Source organism: Cetorhinus maximus, chromosome 31 (assembly GCF_964194155.1).
Source record: "Cetorhinus maximus chromosome 31, sCetMax3.hap1.1, whole genome shotgun sequence".
NCBI lineage: Eukaryota > Metazoa > Chordata > Chondrichthyes > Lamniformes > Cetorhinidae > Cetorhinus > Cetorhinus maximus.
Window position 1 is genome coordinate 20,495,073 of NC_135909.1, and position 21,810 is coordinate 20,516,882.

General features: G+C 45.0%; 1 protein-coding gene and 2 non-coding genes across 3 annotated transcripts in view; all 3 read right to left on the bottom strand.

The window, feature by feature from the left end:
- The window catches only part of LOC144670314 (histone H2B-like), a 1,149,071-nt gene that overhangs the window by 808,893 nt on the left and 318,368 nt on the right, over positions 1-21,810 (bottom strand). The gene's annotated exons all lie outside the window — the stretch shown is intronic.
- On the bottom strand, positions 5,172-5,254 carry trnal-uag (transfer RNA leucine (anticodon UAG)). The gene has a single exon. It is a non-coding gene; the product is annotated as a tRNA-Leu (tRNA).
- trnar-ucu (transfer RNA arginine (anticodon UCU)) lies at positions 21,575-21,665 on the bottom strand. The gene is given in 2 exon segments: positions 21,575-21,610; positions 21,629-21,665. It is a non-coding gene; the product is annotated as a tRNA-Arg (tRNA).

A 21,810-nucleotide genomic window follows, 5' to 3' on the forward strand; every position in this document is an offset into this window, starting at 1 on the left:
AACAAATCACTGGAGGAGGAGAATCCATAAATATCCCCATCCTCAATATTGGAGGAACCCAGCACATCAGTGCAAAAGATAATATTTGTTACAATCTCCAGCCAGAAGTGCCGAGTGGATGATCCATCTCGCCCTCCTCCGGAGGTCCCCAGCATCCCAGATGCCAGTCTTCAGCCAATTCAATTCACTCCACATGATATCAAGAAACAGCTGGAGGCACGAGATAGTGCAAAGGCAATGGGCCCTGACAATATTCTGGCAATAGTACTGAATGCTTGTACCCCAGAGCTTGCCGTGCCCCCAGCCAAGCTATTCCATTGCAACTGCCACACTGGCACCTACCCGGCTATGTGGAAAACTGCCCAGGTATTTCCTGTACACAAAAAGCAGGACAAATACAACCCGGCCAATTACCTCCCCATCAGTCAACTCTCGATCATCAGTTATGTAATGGAAGGGGTCAGCAATAGTAATATCAAGCGGCACCTGCTTAGCAATAACTTACTCACTGACGCCCGGTTTGGATTCTGCCAGAGCCACCAAGCTCCTGGCTTCGTTACAGCCTTTGATCAAACATGGACAAAAGAGCTGAACTCCCGAGCTGAGGTGAGAGTGACTGCCCTTGGCAGCAAGGCCGTATTTGACCGAGTGTGGCATCAAGGAGCCCTCGGAAAACTGGAGACAATGGGGATCAGGGAGAAAACTCCACTGGTTGGATGCATACCTAATGCAAAGGAAGATGGTTGTGGTTGTTGGCTGTCAGTCATCTCAGCTCCAGGACGTCACTGCAGGAGTTACTCAGGATAATGTTCTCGGCCCAACCATCTTCAGTTGCTTCATCAATGACCTTCCTTCTAACATAAGGTCAGAAGTGGAGATGTTCGCTGAATCAGGTGCTGGAAAGTGGGTTTTAATTAAGCGATTAGTATTTTTCATATTTTTTTCTGTCCAGGCAAGATGTGCTGAATGGCCTCTTTCTGCGCAGTAACTTTTCTTTGGTTCTATCTGCTGCTTATCCGCCCATTCCACCAACCTGCCTATGCCTTTGAGAAGTTCTACTGAATTTCTATAGCTTTTCTCGCAACCACAGGGCAGTCAAAAATATTTTACACACAATGAGGATTTTTAAAATATGGTCACTGTTCAAATTGCTGAAGTTTTGAACCGTCTGTTCGACAATGTCAGAAATTCCCATTTTGGGAATGGGAAACACGTATCATTGGTGTAGATCTTTGATGCAACAGATAGCGTTAGACTTGCAATCGATCTAAACAGAGGCATTTAAAAGATGGGGGTTCGAATGCTTTAGATAAGCATAGAAGAATGTCAGCAAAAGGTTTATCAATATTCTCAGAAAATAGAAACTGCCGTCCCGAACTTCCTTCTATACAGGTCACTCCCCACTTTCCCATCTGAACCACTGAGCAGACGAAAACTCATCACCTTCTCAGAACAAAACAAAAATCTTCGAAAGATGCTGACCAGAGTCAGTCTGCTCAGCCCTCAGACAGACTTCAACTGGAGATATACAGCCTCCTCGGTAACTGCTCAGTCATCTTTCCAGACTGTTTCTGGCAGACAGCGCTAAACAAGGATGATGTGAACCTGCACCACTGAATACCAAGACCAACGCGGTTATCACAGCTGTAATGAACAACTCCTGTTGCAGCTTTAGTTCAGATAGTGGGAGATTATTACAGGCGGTCTGTCAGGATGCATGTTCCTTCAGACAGGTTTCCAGCTGGCAACATGGAATGAGCGGCTGTGTGAACATTAGTGGTTCAGGGGGAGATTTCTCACTGGCCGGACTGGAGTTCCAGTTCCATTCCCAAACATCCCCCCTTCGCTTTCAGAATCCAACTCTGACCTCTTGATCCTTTAAACTTTTCATTTTTTCATCATTGGCGGCCACGTCTTCAGTTGCCTGAGCCATTAGCTCTGCAATTCCTTCTAGAAACATCCTCACTTCACTCTCCCCCTTAACACCCTCTTTAAATCTGTCAATTTTACGAAGTGAATTTTATGTGAGTCAATGTCGATGTTGCTTGATAAAGCTCCATTGAAGCGCTTTGGGGAGTTTTATTAAACCCCGGAGCTGTTGCTGAAATCGCTCGAATTTGGATAAATTCGCATTCGGCTTCAATCTTCTTAAATATTCGCCTGTATTCTCTCCACTTGCTTTGCATCGAAAAAACATCTGCCATGAGGTGTTCAAAATGATGACCAGTTTACTAGAGTAAATAAGGAGAAATTGTTTCCACTGACAGAAGGGTCGCTAACCAGAGGACACAGTTTGAAGCTGATTGGGAAAAGAACCAGGAGCGGGATGAGGAGAATGTATTTTACAGAGTGGGTTGTTGTGAAATGGAAGCTACCTGGGAGGGTGGTGGAAGCAGATTCATCATTAACTTTATAAAGAAAATTGGAGAAAAAAAATCTTGAAAGAAGGAAACAGAGGACAATGGGGACAGGGCACGGATCTAAGAGTAATTATATCACTCAACCAAATACCCACCACAGGCGGGATGTGCTCTTTCTGTCCTCTATCATTCTATATTTCATGGACTGAAATCAGTCCTACATCCTGCAGAGCAGGAAGTGTGTGAGAAGCCGGCATGGGAATTGATCCCGTGGGCACAGAATGGAATCCATAAAATGTTGTCTTTTGTCAGGCAATCGAAGCTGTGTAAATATGAATCTGTCTGTTTAAAAGTGGTTTGTTACCAGTTCCAGATAATTTGCACTCTCCTTAAAAGGGATGTGTTATCAGTCAAGGAGCAGACTATAATATAAAAACGGAAAATGCTGGAAATATTCAGCAGCATCTGTGGAGTTAAAACGAATTAATGTTTAAGGTTGATGACACTTCATCTGAACTGAGGAAAGATAGAAATGTAAGAGGTTTTGAGCAAGTGAACGAGTCCCGGTTTTGGGAATAGGTTGAAGACAAGCGAAGATCTGTAATGGTGTGGGAGTCCAGGGAGATTAAATTAAAAAAGGTTTCACGGTGCCAAAGCCAAAGGGAGATTTACTCGAACAGGCAAAGAAACAAAAGGTGGGTCCAGATGAGGTGAGAATGGCTAGAGAGCAGGCTTCCAAGTGCAATGTATGTATTTTTATTCATACACGGGATGAGGGTTTCGCTGGCTGGGCCAGCATTTCTTCCCCCTCCCTAGTTGCCCTTAAGAATCTGGTGGTGTGTTCCCTTTTTTAGTCGCTGCAGTCCATGTAATGTAGGTACACTCACAGTGCTGTTAGGAAGGGAGTCCCAGGATTTTGACCCAGCGACAGAATGTCGATATATTTCCAAGTCAGGATGGTGAGTGAAGTAGCTTGGATGGAAATTTCTAGGAGTTCCCACCTATCTACTGCCCTTGTCCTTCTAGGTCGTAGCAGGTGCTTTGTTGAATTCCTACAGTGCATCTTGTAGATGCTACACACTGCTGCTACTGTGCACCGATGGTGGAGGGAGTGAATGTTTGTGGATGTGCTGCCAATCAAGCGGATTGTGTCCAGCTTCTTGAGTGTTGAAGGAGTTGTTCTCAACCAGGCAAGTGCAGAGTATTCCATCCTTGTAGATTCCTAGCCCCTAACCTGCTCTTGTAGCCCTCCCAAATGTATACCATTGTGCTACCTCTGCTCAATCTGTTCTGCCGGTGGGACAGGACATACCCAGGGATGGTGATGGTGGAGTCTGGGACATTATCTGCAAGCTATGAGTCCATGACGATGTCAGACACGCTGTTGCCAAACTAGACTATCACACAGCTCCCCCGCTGTTAGTAAGGAGGACTTCCCAGGGTCGGACAGAGGGCAGCGATTGCCGTTGTCGAGATCGATGGTGGGTTTCATTTCCTTCTTCTCCTCTTTGTAAGACCTTGTTACAACTGAGTGGAGAAGGTGTTTGAAGAGTCAACCACATTGCTGGGGCTCTGGGATCTCATGCAGCCGGACCAGGTCGATAGATTTCCTTCCCTTAGCGAACAACAGACATTTATTTCATGGTCATCATTAGGCTTTGCATTTTTGAATTCTACTGAATCCAAATTCCATTGTATGCCGTGGCAGGATTCGAACCTGGCATTATTCTGGAATATCAGCACAGCAGCAATTCCACTATGCTATCGCCTCACCAAAGTAAGGAGGTTAAGTCAGAAACTAAAATTGAAAAAAAAAACCTGAAAGAAACAAATGAAACAAGAGGGAGGCTGAGTTTACAATCTAAAATTATTGACCTCGATGTTGAGGGCAGAAATGCGTAGGGTGAGGTGTTCTTCCTCGAGCTTTTATTATTTTTCACCCTGGAACTCTGCAGCAGACCAAGGACAGAAAGGTCAGAGTGGGACCAAGGTGGAGAATTGAAATGATAAGTGACAGGAAGCTCAGAGTCAGGCTTGCGGATTGAACGGAGATTCCTCAAAGCGCTCACCCACCTGAAGCAGATGAGAACATATTGCGGCAGCAAATACAGTACATTAAACTGAAAGAAGAACAAGTGTATCACTGTTTCACTTGGAAGGAGTATTTGAGGCCTCGGATATTGAGGTACAAAGGCAAGTGTTGTGTCTCGTGCACTTGCATAGAAAGGTGCCGTAGAAAGGGGAGGGGATTTTGACTGGTGATTGGCTTCCTTTCTGTTTATCAGCTGAATGATTGAAAGAGAAGGAAATGATCATATCACAGACCTGAATTGCTAGTTCTGTTTTTCTCTCCACAGATGCTGTTTAATTGTTGTGTATTTCCAGCATGTTCTGTTTGTTATTATTTCTGATTTTCAGCATTCGTACTATTTTGCTCTGGTATCAGTGAACTTTCTGAGCTGCGTTCCGGTAGCCAAGAGTTTTTGTTTCATTCTTTCACGGGATGTGGGCGTCGATGGCTCGGCCAGCATTTATTGCCCCAACTGAAATTGCCCTTGAGAAGCTGGCGATGAGTTGCCTTATTGAGCCGCTGCAGTCCATGTGGTGTAGGTACACCCACAGTGCTGTTAGGGAGGGATTTCCAGGATTTTGCCCCAGCGACAGTGAAGGGACAGCGATACAGTTCCAAGTCATGATGGTGTGTGGATCAGATGGGGAGCTTGCTGTTGGGGGTGTTCTCTTGCATCTGCTGCCCTTTTCCTTCCAGGTGGTGGAGGTCCCGGGTTTGAAAGGTGCTGAGAGAAAAATTATTGTCAGGAGTGGGATTCGAACCCACGCCTCCAGAGGAGACTGCGACCTAAACGCAGCGCCGTAGACCGCTCGGCCATCCTGACTGCGTTAATGCAGCAGATGGGCCACTAATCCATTGCGCTCTCCCCACAGCTGCTTTGGATCTGCTAAATGTTCCCAGCATTTACTGTTCCTGATTTTGCACCTTCATTATAGGAGTTCTTTTTTTTTTACTGACAGCCCAAAACTTGTCTCTAGGGGCAGCTCCAGACACCGCTTTTCTGTGAGCTTTAAAGTCGGCTGTTTGCGCACTCATCACTCTGCGCCATGGCTTCCATCCTCCGCGCCCCCCTCCCCACCGCTACCCCCAAACAGCACCAGTACCATCCACCCCCACCCTCCCCACTCGGCCTGGCTGCGGTGTCTGGAACATGCTCCCCCGGCGTCACGAGCCAGCGGTTGCTTTGCTGCTTCCTCCTCATTTCCATAAAGTGTGGTTGTTGAGAGCGAGTTACTGGATCTGTGGTCATCTTGGCTGTTCTGAACCACAGTGAGTCGAGCCTAAACTGGCAACTGGTCCCGAGGGGTCGATCATCACTTGTTGGCATTTGATGGAGTGATCTTCGGAATTTGACTGGCCGAGATCAGCCTTTAAGCCTGAGGTCTGTCAAACACCTAAAAAAGGGGAGGTTCCATACAACGGAAAATACTCTTTCATAAATGATCAATCTCTCCATTTTAGTATCTTGCTGGTTTGCGTAACTTTTTCCTGTCTGTCACTGCGTGTGTCCTGATAGTCTCTAACTGCTTTTCTGTGTCTTTCTCAGCTGCATTCGGAGTTGTGTGAAGCGCAATTGCGCAGCCAGGGTGAGCTTCCCAACACGTGTGCTCTTGATTAAAAAAAAGCACCGAGTAAGTGAACATTTTCCTGTCTAGCATGTAACACTACGAGGCAGGAAGGAATCCGTTTTTGTAGCAAAGTAGCACTGCGAAAGCGTGCTGGACCCATAACCCATGGATCAAGACCTTTTTCTGCTAGTTTTGTTCTCATTCACACCAAAAGGAAACAACTGGCTGCGATCGAAAAAAAAAAATAGCTTAATTTTCCTTTACAGTAAATTTGCATTAGCTTCTTACTTCCAGTAAACAATTTAGTCTGCAGCCAACCTCTCTAATCGCTTTTATTCACACACGGACACAAGCAGTAAGTGCTGAAAAATACACCAGCCGAGGATTTCCCCGTTCTTCGGCCCATTTCAGCCCATGGTCCGAGTGGAGTTCCCCCGCCCCTCTCCATAATTGTGCAGGGTATAATTTACCTGGGAAGGCAGGTGGCACCTCAGTTTACCATATCATTTAAAAGCTGGCACCACTAACAGTGAAGCATTCACTGATTACTGCACTCGAGGGTCAGTCTGAATTTGTGCTCAGGATTCTGGAGTGAGTTTTGAACTCACAGACCCCCTGATTGTAAAAAGCAAGAGAGCAACTGACTGAATCATAGCTCACAGCAAAGTAAAAAAGGGAGAAGAGATTGCCCTCAGTAAGGAAAAGCAGAGATAGATTGTTAATTGAAGAGGTGTTACAGAAAATGAAACACAGACTCCCACAGTTGAAAGAGATGGGAGACAGAGTGTAGCAGGAATTTCAATTCTCAGTGTAGATAACAGAAAATATTACCTTTGGATCAAATATCGGATCCGATAAGGGGACAGATGTTGACTGGACTTAATGATAACACTTGTCTCAGCCGGATTCAGGCAGGGAGGGAGTGATGATCTCTGATTACCACATGTTCCCAGGAATGAATGAGGCAGCATTACAATACTGAGAAACTCAAAGGTACAAAGGAAGGATAACTCTTCAATCGACTCTCCCTGAGGAAAATAAAACAACATCTGCTGTGGTGTGTGAGTATTTTTGGTGTCCATATCACATCTCCACTGACTGGAAGAGTTTATGATTTATTATCACAGGTCGCGTGATTTAGTAAAGATAGAGCCACGACTTCAGTGTTTCCAGCTGCTTGAACTTCTTTAAGAGGAAAGTATGTATCGCAATATTGTGTAATACCCCACATAGGGGTGATTAAATATTTCACTATATCCAGCTACAAACCACAGTGGAAACCGAAACCCCATCTTCCCCTCTCGGACGGATGTGAACAATCCAACCAGACTAGTTACAACTAGAGAAGCGGATTCTTACCCGGAGTCCTGGGATCAATATTAATCCATCGGAATCTCTGGAACAGATTATACAGCCATTGATCAGGTTGCTGCGGTGGGATGTTGCTGTGCACATTCAAGCAGTATACTCATTTACCAAGACACACCTCCGCTCCCGCACCATTGGCCGTGAGGTTTTAGGTGTTCCTGAGGTTGAAAAATGTGGTGGAAAAATTCCAGTTCCTCCTACCGCTGCCTCTCTTCTTCAAGCTCCGTCCCTCTCTTCCTCCATAGTTCTCTCCCTCGCTCCCTACTAAGCTGTCCCCCCTCCCCCTCTCCCTTCTTGGATCTCCCTCCCTGGCTTCCCCCAACTCCCGCTCCCGCCCCGCCCGCACCCCTCTCTCTTTCAAATCTTATTTCCTTTCTCTGGGACCGGTCTTCTCCCCAGGCTGCCGCTGGCCCCGGGCTCGGGGACTCTCAGGCCGGCCCGGGATCTTTAACCGGCTCCATTCACAGGAAAAGCGACTTCAGTTTCCACAAAAACATCTTTACCCACAAAACTGAAATTCAGGTCAACGTGAACGTGAAAATTGCGGACTGCGGTTTCCGCTCCTGCTGTTTAATACAAATCGCTATATGTGTGCACAGTGAGCAGAAAGAAATTGCTGTTGTTTGTAAACACTTCTCACTGAACTCACTGTCATTCTGCTTTAACAGGACGAGTTTGAATCTCCTGATATATTGGAAAAATAATAGTGCGTGATTGTAGCTTACATAATAAAAGATTGTTATGTTATTAACACCGCGCTCTCATCCAGCAACTGAATGAAACAACTATATAGAAGGAGACGGTTGTGGTTTTAAACTCCATGATGGACAGTTTGTGTTTTAATTCTGATACTGGGTAACAGAGCAATTGCACAAACAATAGACACACCACACCCCTGAAACATTGATATAAAACTGTGCAAAATGAAAACTGAGTGTGTATTTCGCAAGCAGCTGGAAACGATGACTTTCATCATGCTTTTGAATCGCATCATTTCGTCAATATCTCCAAACAATGTTTATTTTCCAGATCTAAAATGCAGGATTTCAGTAACACTCCGTGATCTGAAAACAGAATCTTCTACTCTACAGTCAAAAGCGCTACCGTTTTTCCCACCAACCCAGGCACAAGGACGGGTTGAATCATAATCTGATTGAGGCCACGGATGATCGAGTTTTGTTTTGTTTTGTTTTAATTGGTGAGATGCTGCAAACTGTGGAGGAGCCGAGGCCCAAATACAAAGAGTGAAAGTTATCGGAGAAGTTGATAAACTAATGATACTGGATTTGTGAGAGACCATTAAAGAATGATCCAGCACGGACTCGGTTATTCACGTCAAAAATATAAATAAAATGCTGGAAACACTCAGCCCATCAGGTAACATCTGTGGAGAGAATAAAACAAAGTCAACGTTTGACATTTGTGACCTTTACTGTGAACTTTTGTATTCGATAAATAACAATTCGATGTCACATATCAACAATTCGCTGTTTGAGCAGCAACATTCAGAATAATTTCCCGGCCCCGCTCTCTGGAATCAGGTCTGACAGTATCTCTCGCGAAGAATCAAACATTAACTCTGTCCCTCTCTCCACTGATGCTGCCAGACCTGGAACAGGGCGAACGTTTCGATTCCAATGTGACTTCTTCGCCAGTTCCGGGAGGCTCTGTTTCACTCGCCGCAGATGCTGCCGGAGCTGCCGAGTTATTTTCAACAGCTTCTTTGTTTTTATTTCAGAATGTCAACAAAGCCGGGCCATTCAGGAGAGACTTTAAAAATATTGTTTCACGCAAAGATAGAGGTGTGAAACTGTCTTCCCTAATAAGCAGTAAATGCTGCCTCAATGAATAATTCCAAATCCGTGAGTGATAGATTTTTTGCCTGGCAAAAGTATAATAGGATATGGAATCAAGGCAGCTGGATGGAGCTAAGGCAGAGATGTGTCATTATCTAACTGAGTGGTGGAAAAGGAAGGCTGAATGGCCTCCTCCTGTCCCTCCACAGAGACCCGGAACTCTGGGCTCAGACACTCTCTTCAGCATCTGTCTCCATGGATCCTCGTCATTCTAGACTCGGGCACTCGCGTCAGGATCACACTTCACAGATAATCACTGACATTATCTGATTCTCCCGCATTTATTGCTATATTTTCAGCTGTAGTACTTTTAAAACTCCTGTTTTATAATTAGAGTGAATTTTACTGTTTTTATAAAACGAACAACATTGAACTTGCGCCTAACACAGGGATCCAGGCAGGGGTTGAAAGTCCAACTTAGAGTGAGTGAAGAAGAGTCTCTGAGGTTGAAAAGTGCACCGATGTCTTCAGCATCTCAGGAGGGCTCGTCCGGGAATTGAACCTGACAACTCGAGCAAACTAATTTAAAGAACACCCCTAAATGAGAATAATACCACTAAAGACTGGAACAACGAGGCAGCCAGGGATGCTACATCAACCAAAAATAACTTTCATTGTCTCCCAAATCCTTTTAACCAACCTGTCACATCACAATTGTTAAGTCAGAAAATGTAAGAGTTACACCACAGCTCAGGTAGTGACAGAGAATGTGAAACTGGGTCCATGTCTCACATCGATGACCTTTCACCCGAACTGGGAAAAGTCAGTTTTGTAATAAGCTGTAAGTCAATGTAAGGAAAGAAAAAAAAAATCAAAAGCGACAGCCTGTGATATTTTGGAAATCGGTTTAAAAAATGAGAAATAGTTTATGCTGCTTGGCCAGAGAGAGGGAAACATAAGCTCTTAGATTTTCAACAGCACAAAATGAGGCCCGTCGTTCCTTTAAAAACTCTCTGTAAGATCAATGGACCAAGTAAAGAAACAAAGGATGTTTCTGGAGGAGGAGTGAATGGCAGATTGATGAACAACTGCCATCCGAAAATAAAAACACGTGGAAAAGGAATCTCGAAATAACCTCTGTAAACAGGAAAAGCGAAGTCAAAATGGGGCGCGGGAGGGAGGGAGAATGGGTGGGTGGGTTGGGGACACTTTTCCAGAGCGATATTGTTGATCTCAATGATCTCACTGGAAAGCTGGAAAGTGTCTAATTGAAAGATGAGGCGCTGTTCTTCGAGCGTACCTGAGCTTCATAGGAACATTGCAGGAGGCCGAGAGCCGAGTGATCTGCGGAAGAGCCAGGCCGCCAGTCATTTTGTTTCACCAGCTTGACTGTGTGGATGAGTTGAATCGAGTTCCTGCTGATTTACCGGCGGAACTTGGGTATCAATTCTGTCACGAGAAACTGACACTCCGACACCTTCTGTCCAAAGATACTCCAACTCCAACATTTACTGTCCTACTGTGCCCCTGAGTCACATTCTGCTGAGTAATTAATTTCATTCCTGTTCAAATCCCTGATTGTTAATTCCCTCTGAACCGGATTGCTCAAACACAAGAAAAGGCTCAAACTCGTCTCAGTGTAAATACCACAATACAGTTAAAGTGTGGATAAAATCAAATTAAACTGCGGGACTCCAGTTCTGTCGGTTTCTATGTTCATTCAGGCACGATTGAAACCGACTGATTTCAGCATCAGGATCAGTCCAGATTTCCGTTACATGGACAAACATTCTTTAACATTTGCGTTCATTTTCTTCACGTGTATTGCAGTGATATATTGTCTGTAATGATTTCTCGGGCTCTTAAACATGCTCCTAATTTTAATAAATGTCACCATTTCGAACGCAAAGAAGTTTGAAAAACCTCTTGGACAATGCACCCTGATCCGGCCAAATCAAAATCAATCTGTGGGACTCTCAGGCTATGATTAAACTTAAGAAAGCCTCTAGGACTGAGGTAATGGCAATCAGCACGTAAATGCATTAAATGGGTACATTAATGGTGATAAACTTCCAACAAACTCTGGTGAACTCACTTCGGTGACTCTTCATGCTCTGTCCAGACCTGGAAAAATATATCAAATTTGCTTCTAATTCCCACCCCTCCATCACCTTCACATCGTCCATCTCCAACACTTCTCGTCCCTACCTTGACCTCTCTGTCTCCATTTCTGGTAATAGACTGTCCACCAATATTCAAATCAAGCTCACCGATCCCCACAGCTACTTCGACTACAGCACCTCACACCCCGTTTCCTGTAAGGGCTCCATCCCATTCTCTCAGTTCTTTCACCGCCTTCGCATGTGTCCCGATGAGGCAACTTTCAAAAACGGCGCTTCTGACATGACTTCCTTCTTCCTTAACCCAGGTTTCCCACCCACTGTAGTTGGCAGTGCCTTCAACCATGTCCCGCCCATCTCCCGCGCCTCTAGCCCTCACACCTTCCCCTCCCTCGCAGAACCATGCTAGGGTCCTCCTTGTCCTCACTTTCCACCCCACCAACCTCCATATTCAAAGGATCATCCTCCGCCATTTCGTCTAACTCAATCATGATGCCACCACCTTCCCCTCATCCTCCCCGACTACCACCCCCCCAACCCGTCAGCATCCCAGAGGGGACATCCTGGTTCACTCCTCCATCACTCCCAACACCTCATCGCGATCCCATGGCACCTTCCCATGCAATCGAAGAAGGTGTAGCAACTGGCCCTTTACCTCCTCGCTCCTCACCGTCGAAGGTCCAGAACAGTCTTTTCAGGTGTAGTAGGGCTTCCCTTGCACCTCTTCCAATTTGGTCTACTGCATTCACTGCTCCCAATGCGGCCTCCTCTACACTGGAGACATCAAACCCACACTGTGTGACCGCTTTGCGGAACACCTTTGGTCTGTCTGCAAGCATGGCCCAGACATTTCTGTCGCTTGCCATTTCAACACACCATCCTGCTCTCATCCCCACATGTCCCTCCTTGGCCTGCTGCAATTATTCAGTGAAGCCTAACACAAACTGGAGGAAAAGCAACTCATCTTGCAATTAGGCAGTTTACAGTCTTCTGGACTTATCTTGAGTTCAACAGCTTCAGACCAGGAACTCTCTCCTCAATCCGCACCCCCTTTTTAGTCCCCTTTTTTTCTAAATTAATTTTTTACTTTTTATCCACTTAGTTTTATTTTTATTCATTTATCCACAGCTTAATCCGCTTTTTGACCCCCTTCTATCCCATTTTCTAACTTTTTATTCCTCACCACCGACTCCACCCCCACCCCATTCCCCCAAAGGGTCCCCTGTTACCTGTTGCATGTTGTTCTTTCACACAATGCTACCCGTGTTTTCTATTATCACATTCTGCTTTCTTACCTTTACACCAACAAGACCTTTTATTTTAAGCCCTTATCGCTACCATTAAAATTGCCTTTGTCCTTTAATTCATGGCACCTTTGTCAATCTGACATTTTTTCCCACTATCGCTGGCCTTCTTTCCAGCTTCACTTCTTCCACACTCTACACTTTGACTCTTGGGCTCCCTCCAGAAGCTGCATAGTTCCAGAAATTAAATCACCACTCAGTCCCTTCATTTACACCAATGACTGCTTCTTTAAGGAAGTTCTTCATCCCGATTTATCGAGTACTTTGATGGAACATGCGAACAAGGAGCAGGGGTAGGCCAAGAAGTTTTCCGATGTTGCAGGGATGGGGTCAGACTGAGAAACCATGCCTGACGGTCGAGAATACAGGACGAGGAGGCCGCGACAGATTGAGACAGATTAGACAGTGAGAAACAGCTTCACTTTGTGCAAGGCACCGGTTTTAAACCAATCAATGGGGACATGAGGATTCATCTTCCATGGTGGGTGGTAAGGATCGGGAATGCCCTGTCTGGGGCAAGTGGAAGAGGCAGGTTAAAATCGGTGCTTTCATAGTGGAACTGGACAACTGCCTGAAGAGAAACGTTTACATGGCTATGGAGAGAGGGCAGGGGACTGGGATAGCTGAGTTCCTGTTGAAGAATCTCAGGACAGACAAAAGGCCGAATGGTCTCCTTCTCAGTTGTAACTTTTCCACTTGTACGGGTGTGAGGTTCTTTCTGCATCACTTTGTCGCTGGAACAGGATTTGAGTGTGGAATTCATTCTCCTTCTGTGGGTCTCTGTGGATTAATTCGTTATCGCTTTGTCCGTGGGACGGGATTTGTTTTCGGGATTAATTGAGGATCTGTCAGTTTCTGATGATGTGCTTGTGTGTATGATTCATTCTGTATCGCTCGGTCTCTTGTACACCGTGAGAGTGTGTGATTCAATGTGTATCAGTCAGTCACTGATGCCAGGCCTGAGTTAATGATTCATTCTGGATCTCTCTGTCTTTTACTCACAGTTTGAGTGTGGGATTCATTACGTGTCTGTCAGTCCCTGAGACACTTTGCAAATCTGGATTCATTCAACCCAGAATATACCTCACTGAAAGTGGGTCATTTGTTCTAACAGGTAAACTGCCCGACAAGATCCTCCACCTAGAATACTTCATGTAACATTCTCTGTTTATCCCTGAAATTCATTCTCCCTCCTAGACTTATCTAGACTTCCTTTAAATGCAGTTTATCAAATCGTCTCAGTTGCTCCAGACAATAGTTGGCCTGTAACTGCTACCGATTCAATGGGAATAAATTAATTAATCATGTTTTCTAAATTGTATTTCATATTTGTATTTCTATATCTGCCCCATCACATCACATCACAAATTCCTCACATTGACCTGTTTCTGCGACACCGACAATGTGAGTTTCTACCGCTCTGTTGCGGCCAGTAGATGGCAGCACATTCCGATATAGTAGAGTTGACAGATCAGAGACAATCGAGAAGACTTGTTCACATTATTTGGAAAGGGACGGTTTTAGAAATACTACGAGAGTGGAGTTGACCTTTTCTTTTATGTATTTTGTAACAAGCAATAGTTATCGTCTGCTCCTCGATACGAGGATGACATCCACTCAGGGCCGTGAGTTTCTGCCATGGGTCTTCATGTGAGTGAACAGGTCAATTCTCGGTCCACAGATCTTTGGACACATGGGACAGGATGTCCCAAGAGGTAGTGAGATCCGGAGTGCAGGATTTGCTTCCTGTCACTTCTCCTCAGCCGCCGTTCTGCCTCATCATTGAGAGCTTGTGACTCAGAGTGTGCTGCAGCTTGTGGGATAAGTTTTGGTCATTTTGAATGATGAGAAGCAAACTACACAAAATACAAAGATGAGTTAGAAATTAATGCACAAATTAACAAGAGCAGAGAGTGTGAGAAAGAGCCTTGAAATGTTTGGAAGGTAACGCAGAACCTTCAGCTGACGAATAAGATCGCGGTTTTCAGGAAGTTAAAACGACCGCGGCAAGACTCGAACCTGCAATCTTCTGATAACCTCAGCCCATACCACCGAAGTCAGGCGCCTTATCCATTAGGCCACGCGGCCAGCTCCCACATTCTGCCTCGTGGCCTCCCCTCTACCGTTGCTAAATTCCAGAAAATAAACCACAGAACAGCCCCTTCATATAAACCATTACCAAAGGAAGCCGTTCTTCACGAATTAATGAGCAATTTTATCGATGTTTCCGACATTTTAAGAAGCTAGTGTCAGAGAGAGAGACTTCTGCGAATTTGGGAATTGGGGGAGGGGGAGGGGTGTGGGGGCATTTGGGCTCAGTCAAAAAAACATGACGTTTCCGGAGTGAAATTAGGAAACATCACTCTCAGCAAAGGGGACTGGAATTTCAGAGATCCCATCGGGAAACAGCCCTTTAATTTTAAATCTCAGTTTGATAGATTTGTATTCATCAAATATATGATGGATCAGTGAGAAAATGGCTATTTATCTGTATTGGAAATTTGTTCTTTGAAATATTATTGAAGACATTGAGTTATGCATTCACTGCAATCGAACCCAGGTTTCTGTGATGATAAATAAGAATTCTACTCCTGAATCACCAAACAAGCTGAAATCAATTTATTTCCCTAACTACAAGATCACTGCCCTAAAACAGAAAGCAAACTGAAAGTAACCTGACCTCGAAGAAAATAAAATAATTTAGGGACTGTGATGCTCTAACAAAATAGGCAATTTATATGTCGACGTCGAGAATCTAATCCGAGTTTCCCACGCCCTAGTGACGCATTGTGCTCTTGAACCCGCAATGCACAGGTTTGGACGGATTTCATAACTTTCAAACTATTTCTTAATCTGATTATCAAAGTATCACTTCCCTTATCATTGATCTACAGTCCCTCATTGTTCAAATCCCACGTCTGGCTTTCGGTATTTTTAATCACTCCACAGAAAGAACTGTCAAGAGGGTTTAGAGAAAGTAAATAAAGATGAATTGTTCCCACTGGCGCAAGGGTCAGTAACCAAACAGGGCAGATTTTATTTCATTCAAAAAGGATCCAAAGACAACGTGTGGAAAAGATTTTCTCGTATTAAATTGTTAGTATTTGGGTGGACTGCCTAATAGGCAGGCAAACCCACGACTGTTACCATCTAGATGGGCATTAATTCGGGAAGAACGGCTTCCTTTGGTAATGGTTTATACGATGGGGCTGTTCTGTGGTTTATTTTCTGGAATTTAGCAGCGGTAGAGGGGAGGCCACGAGGCAAAGGGTCAGAGAGCTTCAAAACGTTGCAGGAGAATGATGACATGTTAAGACGATAGTGTCAGAGAGAGAAACTTCTGCGAATTTCGGAATTGGGGGAGGGGGAGGGGTGTGGGGGCGTTGGGGCGCCGTCAAAAAACATGACATTTCCGGAGTGAAATTAGGAAACATCTCTCAAAAAAGGGGACTGGAATTTCAGAGATCCCATCGGGAAACAACATTTTAATTTTAAATCTCAGTTTGATAGATTTGTATTCATCAAATATATGATGGATCAGTGAGAAAATGGTTATTTATCTGTATCTGAAATTTTCTCCTTGAAATATTATTGAAGACATTGAGTTATGCATTCTCTGCAATCGAACCCAGGTTTGGGATAAATTAACTTTTACACTTCTCTTATTAGGATAAATTAACCGTCCAATTACATGAGCAACAGTTTCTTCATTTACTCCACGTGTTTTGCAGTGATAATTTCGCTGTAATGGCTTCTCAGGTTATGAAACCTCGCCCCGGTTTAAGTAAAATCAGCCTTTTCGCTCGCAAATGAATTTGGATTTTAAGTGACGACACACGAAGACTCGTCCGGGATTTGAACCCGAGAGGAATAATCATTTAATGAAAATCCCGAAGCGCGAATCATACCTCTAGACCAACGAACCTTCCACAGGTAAGCGAGATAACCGCTATATGCATTCATTGTCCTCCAGAGTGCGTCAACCCTCCTTTTGGGTTTCTGTCGTAACACCAGAAAACAATTAAGAATTACACCTCATGGCAGGCAGCAGTGTGGACAGTGAAAGGGTGTTCACGTTTCAGGTCGATGACGTTCCATCAGAACTCAGCAATGCTAGAATTGTGATCAGTTTTACACTGTAACTCCTGACACCGAGCTGGAACAGGAACTCGGCACCCACTCAGTCTGCCGGTGCGTGCGCCCTTCCTCCCACCGCTGACGTCCTCGTTGTTCAGCCGTTGACCGTCGCCCACTTGCTGCCTCCCACTCACTCCCCTGCTCCCGAATGCCAGGTGCCCTGACCCCAGGCCCTCGCCGCCTCGTTCGCTGCGCTACGCGCCGACCCTTATGCGGCACCGCTCGCTACCCGACTACCAAGCCCCTCACCTCCCACTCGGCACCTCCCTCCTGACCCCTGTCGCCGCCCATCTCACCACAAGAACTGAGGAGATTGTGACAAGCAGAACAGCAAGTGAGGCGGTGAGGGGTAGGGAGCAGGCTGGAGAGCGGGAGGTTACTGAGGCGCCGAGCAGTCCGGCAAGCGAGACGGTGAGCAGGACATGGACAGCAGTGCCGAGAGAGGCACACAAGAACAAGAACACAAAAATCAGGAGCAGTAACAGGCCATTCAGCCCCTCGAAGCTGCTCCAGCATGGCTGATCTGAATGTGGCCGCAACTCCACTTTCCTGTCTGCCCCCCATAATTCTTTACTCATTCCTTTGTCAAAAATTTCTCCAACTCCCCTTGAACATTTTCAATGACCCAGCCTCCACTGCTCTCTGGGGAAGAGAAATCCACAGATTAATGTCCCACTGAGAGAGAAAGAAAACAAATTACCTTCTGTCAGTCTGAAATGGAAGAGCCCGATATTTTTAAACTGAGTCACCTGATTGTAGAGTCCCCCACAAAAGGAAACATAGTCTCAGCAGCCACCCTGTCAAGTCCCCTCAGGATTTTATATCTTTCAATGAGATCACGTCCCATTCCTCTAAACTCCAATGGATAGAGGCCCAACCTCCTCAACCTTTCCTCATAAGAAAACCCTCCCATTCCAGGAATCAGTCGACTGAATCTCCTCTGACCCGCTGTAATGCAATGATATCCTTTCTAAACTAAGGAGACTAAAACTGTACACAGTCCACCAGAAACTGCCTCACCAACTCACCCAGTCAGTCATGTATTCGCTCATCCACAGTCAATGACTCGATATTTAAACTACCAGAATAAGGCAGCTAATGCTGTAAAAAGGGGCCACGTCCTTTCGTCCCATGACTCTGCCGCTGTGTTTAGATGGGGGAGTTAGATGGGAGCGGGGCTGTTCATTTCTCTGACATCAGGACGGCAAGATCCCTGGAGAAATGTGCAGGAACATCGGGGAGGCTAAATCTTTGTGTGAGGTGGTAATTGCTGCTGACCGGGAAATGCGGATTATTGCATCCTGTGTAAACTGAGCGGAGTTGATTCAGTGGCGCTGGTTTTCACCGTCCAGCCCGCCAGTTTCCATATTCAACACATTATCCTCCGACATTTCCACCACAGCCAACATGATATGACCACCAAAAACACCCTCCCTTCTCCTCCACAATCACCATCCCAAAGGGGCCATTCACTCGGCGACAGCTGGTGCTCCCTCAGTGCACCTTCCCTTTTCTAGGGCACAATCCCATGCAACTGCATGAATTGAATCTCCTCTTTTACCTCTTCCATTCTCAACATTCAAGGCCCCAAACACTCCTTCCAAGTGTAACAGTGATACACTTGTCCTGCTTTCAATTTAACATAATGTATTTGGTGTTCACAATATGGCCTCTGCTACTTGATGAGGCCCCACAGACTGAGTGACCGCTTTGCCAACACCTTCTTTCAGTCCGCAAGCCTGACTCCGACTTTCCTGCCACTCGTAATTTCAATTCGCCACCTTGCTCCCACTCTGACCTTTCTGCCTTTGGTCTGCTGCACCGTTCCAATGAAGATTAATTTAAGCCCGAGGAAGAACACGGTCACCTTTCAATTCGGCACCCGACAGATTTCAGGACTCACACTGAGTTCAATATTTTTAGATTATAAACTCTATTTCCAACTTGTTTCATGTGTTTTTTGCTATTTCGTCTTTTCCGTCATTCTCTATTCTTTCTCATTGCAATTTAACGGCTGCTATCCAGCCATTCACACCTCATCTGGGCCAATCGTTTGTTTCTTTGTCTGTTCCCTTTGGCTTTTGGCCCGTGATACTTTTTTTTTGTAATTTCATCTCTCCGGGCGCCTACACCATCACAGACCTACGCTTTTCTTCAACCTCTTCCCAGCCCCCGACTCTTTCACTTGTTCAAAACCTATTACATTTCTCTCTTTCCTCAGTTCTGCTGGAGTATCATTAACTTGAAACATTAATCCGTTTTCCAATTACAGTTGTTACTGAGTGTTTCCAGCATTTCCTGTTTTTATATCATAGTAAGCTCCTTGCCTGATAACACAACCCTTTAAATTTAATAATCTGGAACTGGTAACAAACCACATTTAAACAGACATAGTCATTCCTGCAAATCAGTTTCGATTTCTTGAAAGAAGACAATATTTTACAGTTTCCATTCCGCGCCCACGGGATCAATTCTCATGCCAGCTTCTGACGCCCTTCATGCCCCACAGGATGTAGGACTGATTTCTATCCATGAATCATAGAAGGATACAGGACAGACAGAGGTCATTCCGCCTGTGCTGGGTGTTTGGTTGAGCGATATGATTACTCCCACATCCATGCTCCCTCCCCATATTCCTGTATTGTATTTCCTTTCAGGTATTTCTCCAAATGTCTTTTGAAAGTTATTATTGAATCTGCTTCCACCACCCGTCCAGAAAGCTTCCATTTCACAACAACGCTCAGTTTAAAATACATTCTCCTCATCTCTCTCCTGTCTCATTTGCCAATCAGCGTCAAACTGTGCCCTCTGGTTAGCGGCCCTTCCGTTAATGGGAACAGTTTCTCCTGATTTACTCTATCAAACTGGTCATCATGTGACCACCTCATGGCAGAAGTTTCGCAACGTGAAACAATTGGAGAAAATTCGAGGAAAATTTTGACAAAATTGATTCCGAAACTTAATTTATCCAGATTTGAACAATTTCAAAAACAGCACCGCAATTGAATAAAACTTCCCAAAGCTCTTCAAAGGAGCTCAGTCAAGCAACATTCGACACTGAGTCATAAATTTGGGCAGCTGAACAAAACCTTGGTCAAAGGGATGTAATTTAAGAGGGTCTTAAGCTGGGTGGGGTGGGGGTTGGCAATTGGGGGCGTTTCTAGAAGGAATTGCAGAGCGAAAGGCTCAGACAGATAGAAACGTGGCCGCCGATGAAACAATGAAAAGTGGAAATGAATAAGGGACCAAGTTTGGATTCAGAAAGAGAAAGGGAAATGTCTGGGAATGGAACTGAGAATCCAGTCTGGCAAAAGTGAAATCTACCCCTGGACCATTAATATTCACATAGCCGCTCATTCCAAGTGTCCAATTGGAAACCTGACTGAAGGAACATGCAGTCTGACAGAGCGCCTGTGATAATCTAATGTCTGATCTGAAGCTGCAACAGGAACTGTTCATTCCAGCTGTGATAATCGTGTTGGCCTTGATGTTCAGGGGTGTAGACTCACAACATTCTTGTTCCGAGCTGTCTGTCAGAAACAGTTTGGAAAGATGACGGAGCAGTTATGGGAAGTAATGTTATGTTGCATGTCACTGATGTTCGTTGGCTATATGTCACCGCAAAACTGTATTGTTACGGCACAGAAAGAGGACATTTGGCCCATCATTTCTTCACAGGCTCTCCGAATGAACAACTCTTGAACCATTCCCCCTCCTTCTCCCCATTACCCTACACATTCTTCATTTTCAGATAACATTATAATTCCCTTTTGAATGATTCAGTTGATCCTGCCTCCATCACACCCTTAGACAGTGCATTCCAGGCCCTAATCACTCGCTTCAAAATAATAATTAAAAATAACTTCTGAAAACAGTTCGCTTTTTTTTACTAATCAAATATAATTTTCGATCCTATCACGAGTGAAAAGAATTTCTCCCTATCTACTCTGTCCAGACTTCTAATGATGTTGAACACCTCTATCAAATCTCCTCTTAACCTGATTTTCTGTGAGGGAAACAACCCTATCTTCTCCAACATATCCTCATAACTGAAGCTCCTCGTCCCTGGAACCATTCACGTGAATGTTTCCTGCAATCTCTCCAGCACCTCCACATCCTCCCTAAAGAGTGGCACCCAGAACCGGACACAATACTCTTGTTGAGGCCGAACTCATGAATTATACAAATTCAACATAGCCTCTTACTCTTGCACTCTATCTCTTTATCAGTAAAGCGCAGGATACAGTATGGTTGATGAAAAACTCTCTCAACCTGTCCTGCCACCTTCAATAATTTATGTACATAAACATCCAAGTCCCATTGTTTCTCCACCTCCCTTAGAGTTGTATCCTTCATTTTATATTGTGTCTCCATGTTCTACCAACCAAACCTCTCTCCATTGAACTTCATCTGCCACCTGTCTCTCCATTTCCACCAACAGCTCCAAGTCCATTTGAAGTCCTACACTATCCTCCACACTCTCCACAATGCTCCCAAGCTTTGTATCTTCTGCAAACGCTGAAATTTTGTCCTGGGCACAAAGGTCTCGGTCATTGATATTTATCAGGAACAGCAAAGGTCCCAATCCTTCCGCCAGGCCGAAAAACATTCATTTACCGCCAACCTCTGTTTCCTGCCACTCAGCCAATTCTGTATCCTTGTAACGATGAAGCGGTTTTACTCCTTTTACCACCCATTTCACTGTTAGGTGGCGAATTTTCTTCTGCAAAGTGGTTCAGATTGGAAAGCGGGGAGTGACTGGATTCACCTGTACAGAAGGAGGTTGGTGACGGCAGCTGAGAACATGGATGATTCAGTTGCTGATTTGCTTCAAACCTTTATCTAAAAATCGACTCTGGTGGGACTCGAACCCACAACCTTTGAATCTCTTAAATGAGAGCAGCTAGAAGTCCAACGCGCTATCCGTTGCGCCACAGAGCCAGACTCATCAAGGTCGCATTTGCCATTGACGCAAGGGAATTTCTGACACTGCAGAACAAAAGCTTCAAAAGGTCAGCAATTTCCCACAATTGAACAATGACGACATTTCAAAGGCACACGTTACCTGTAAAGTGTTTTGGACGCC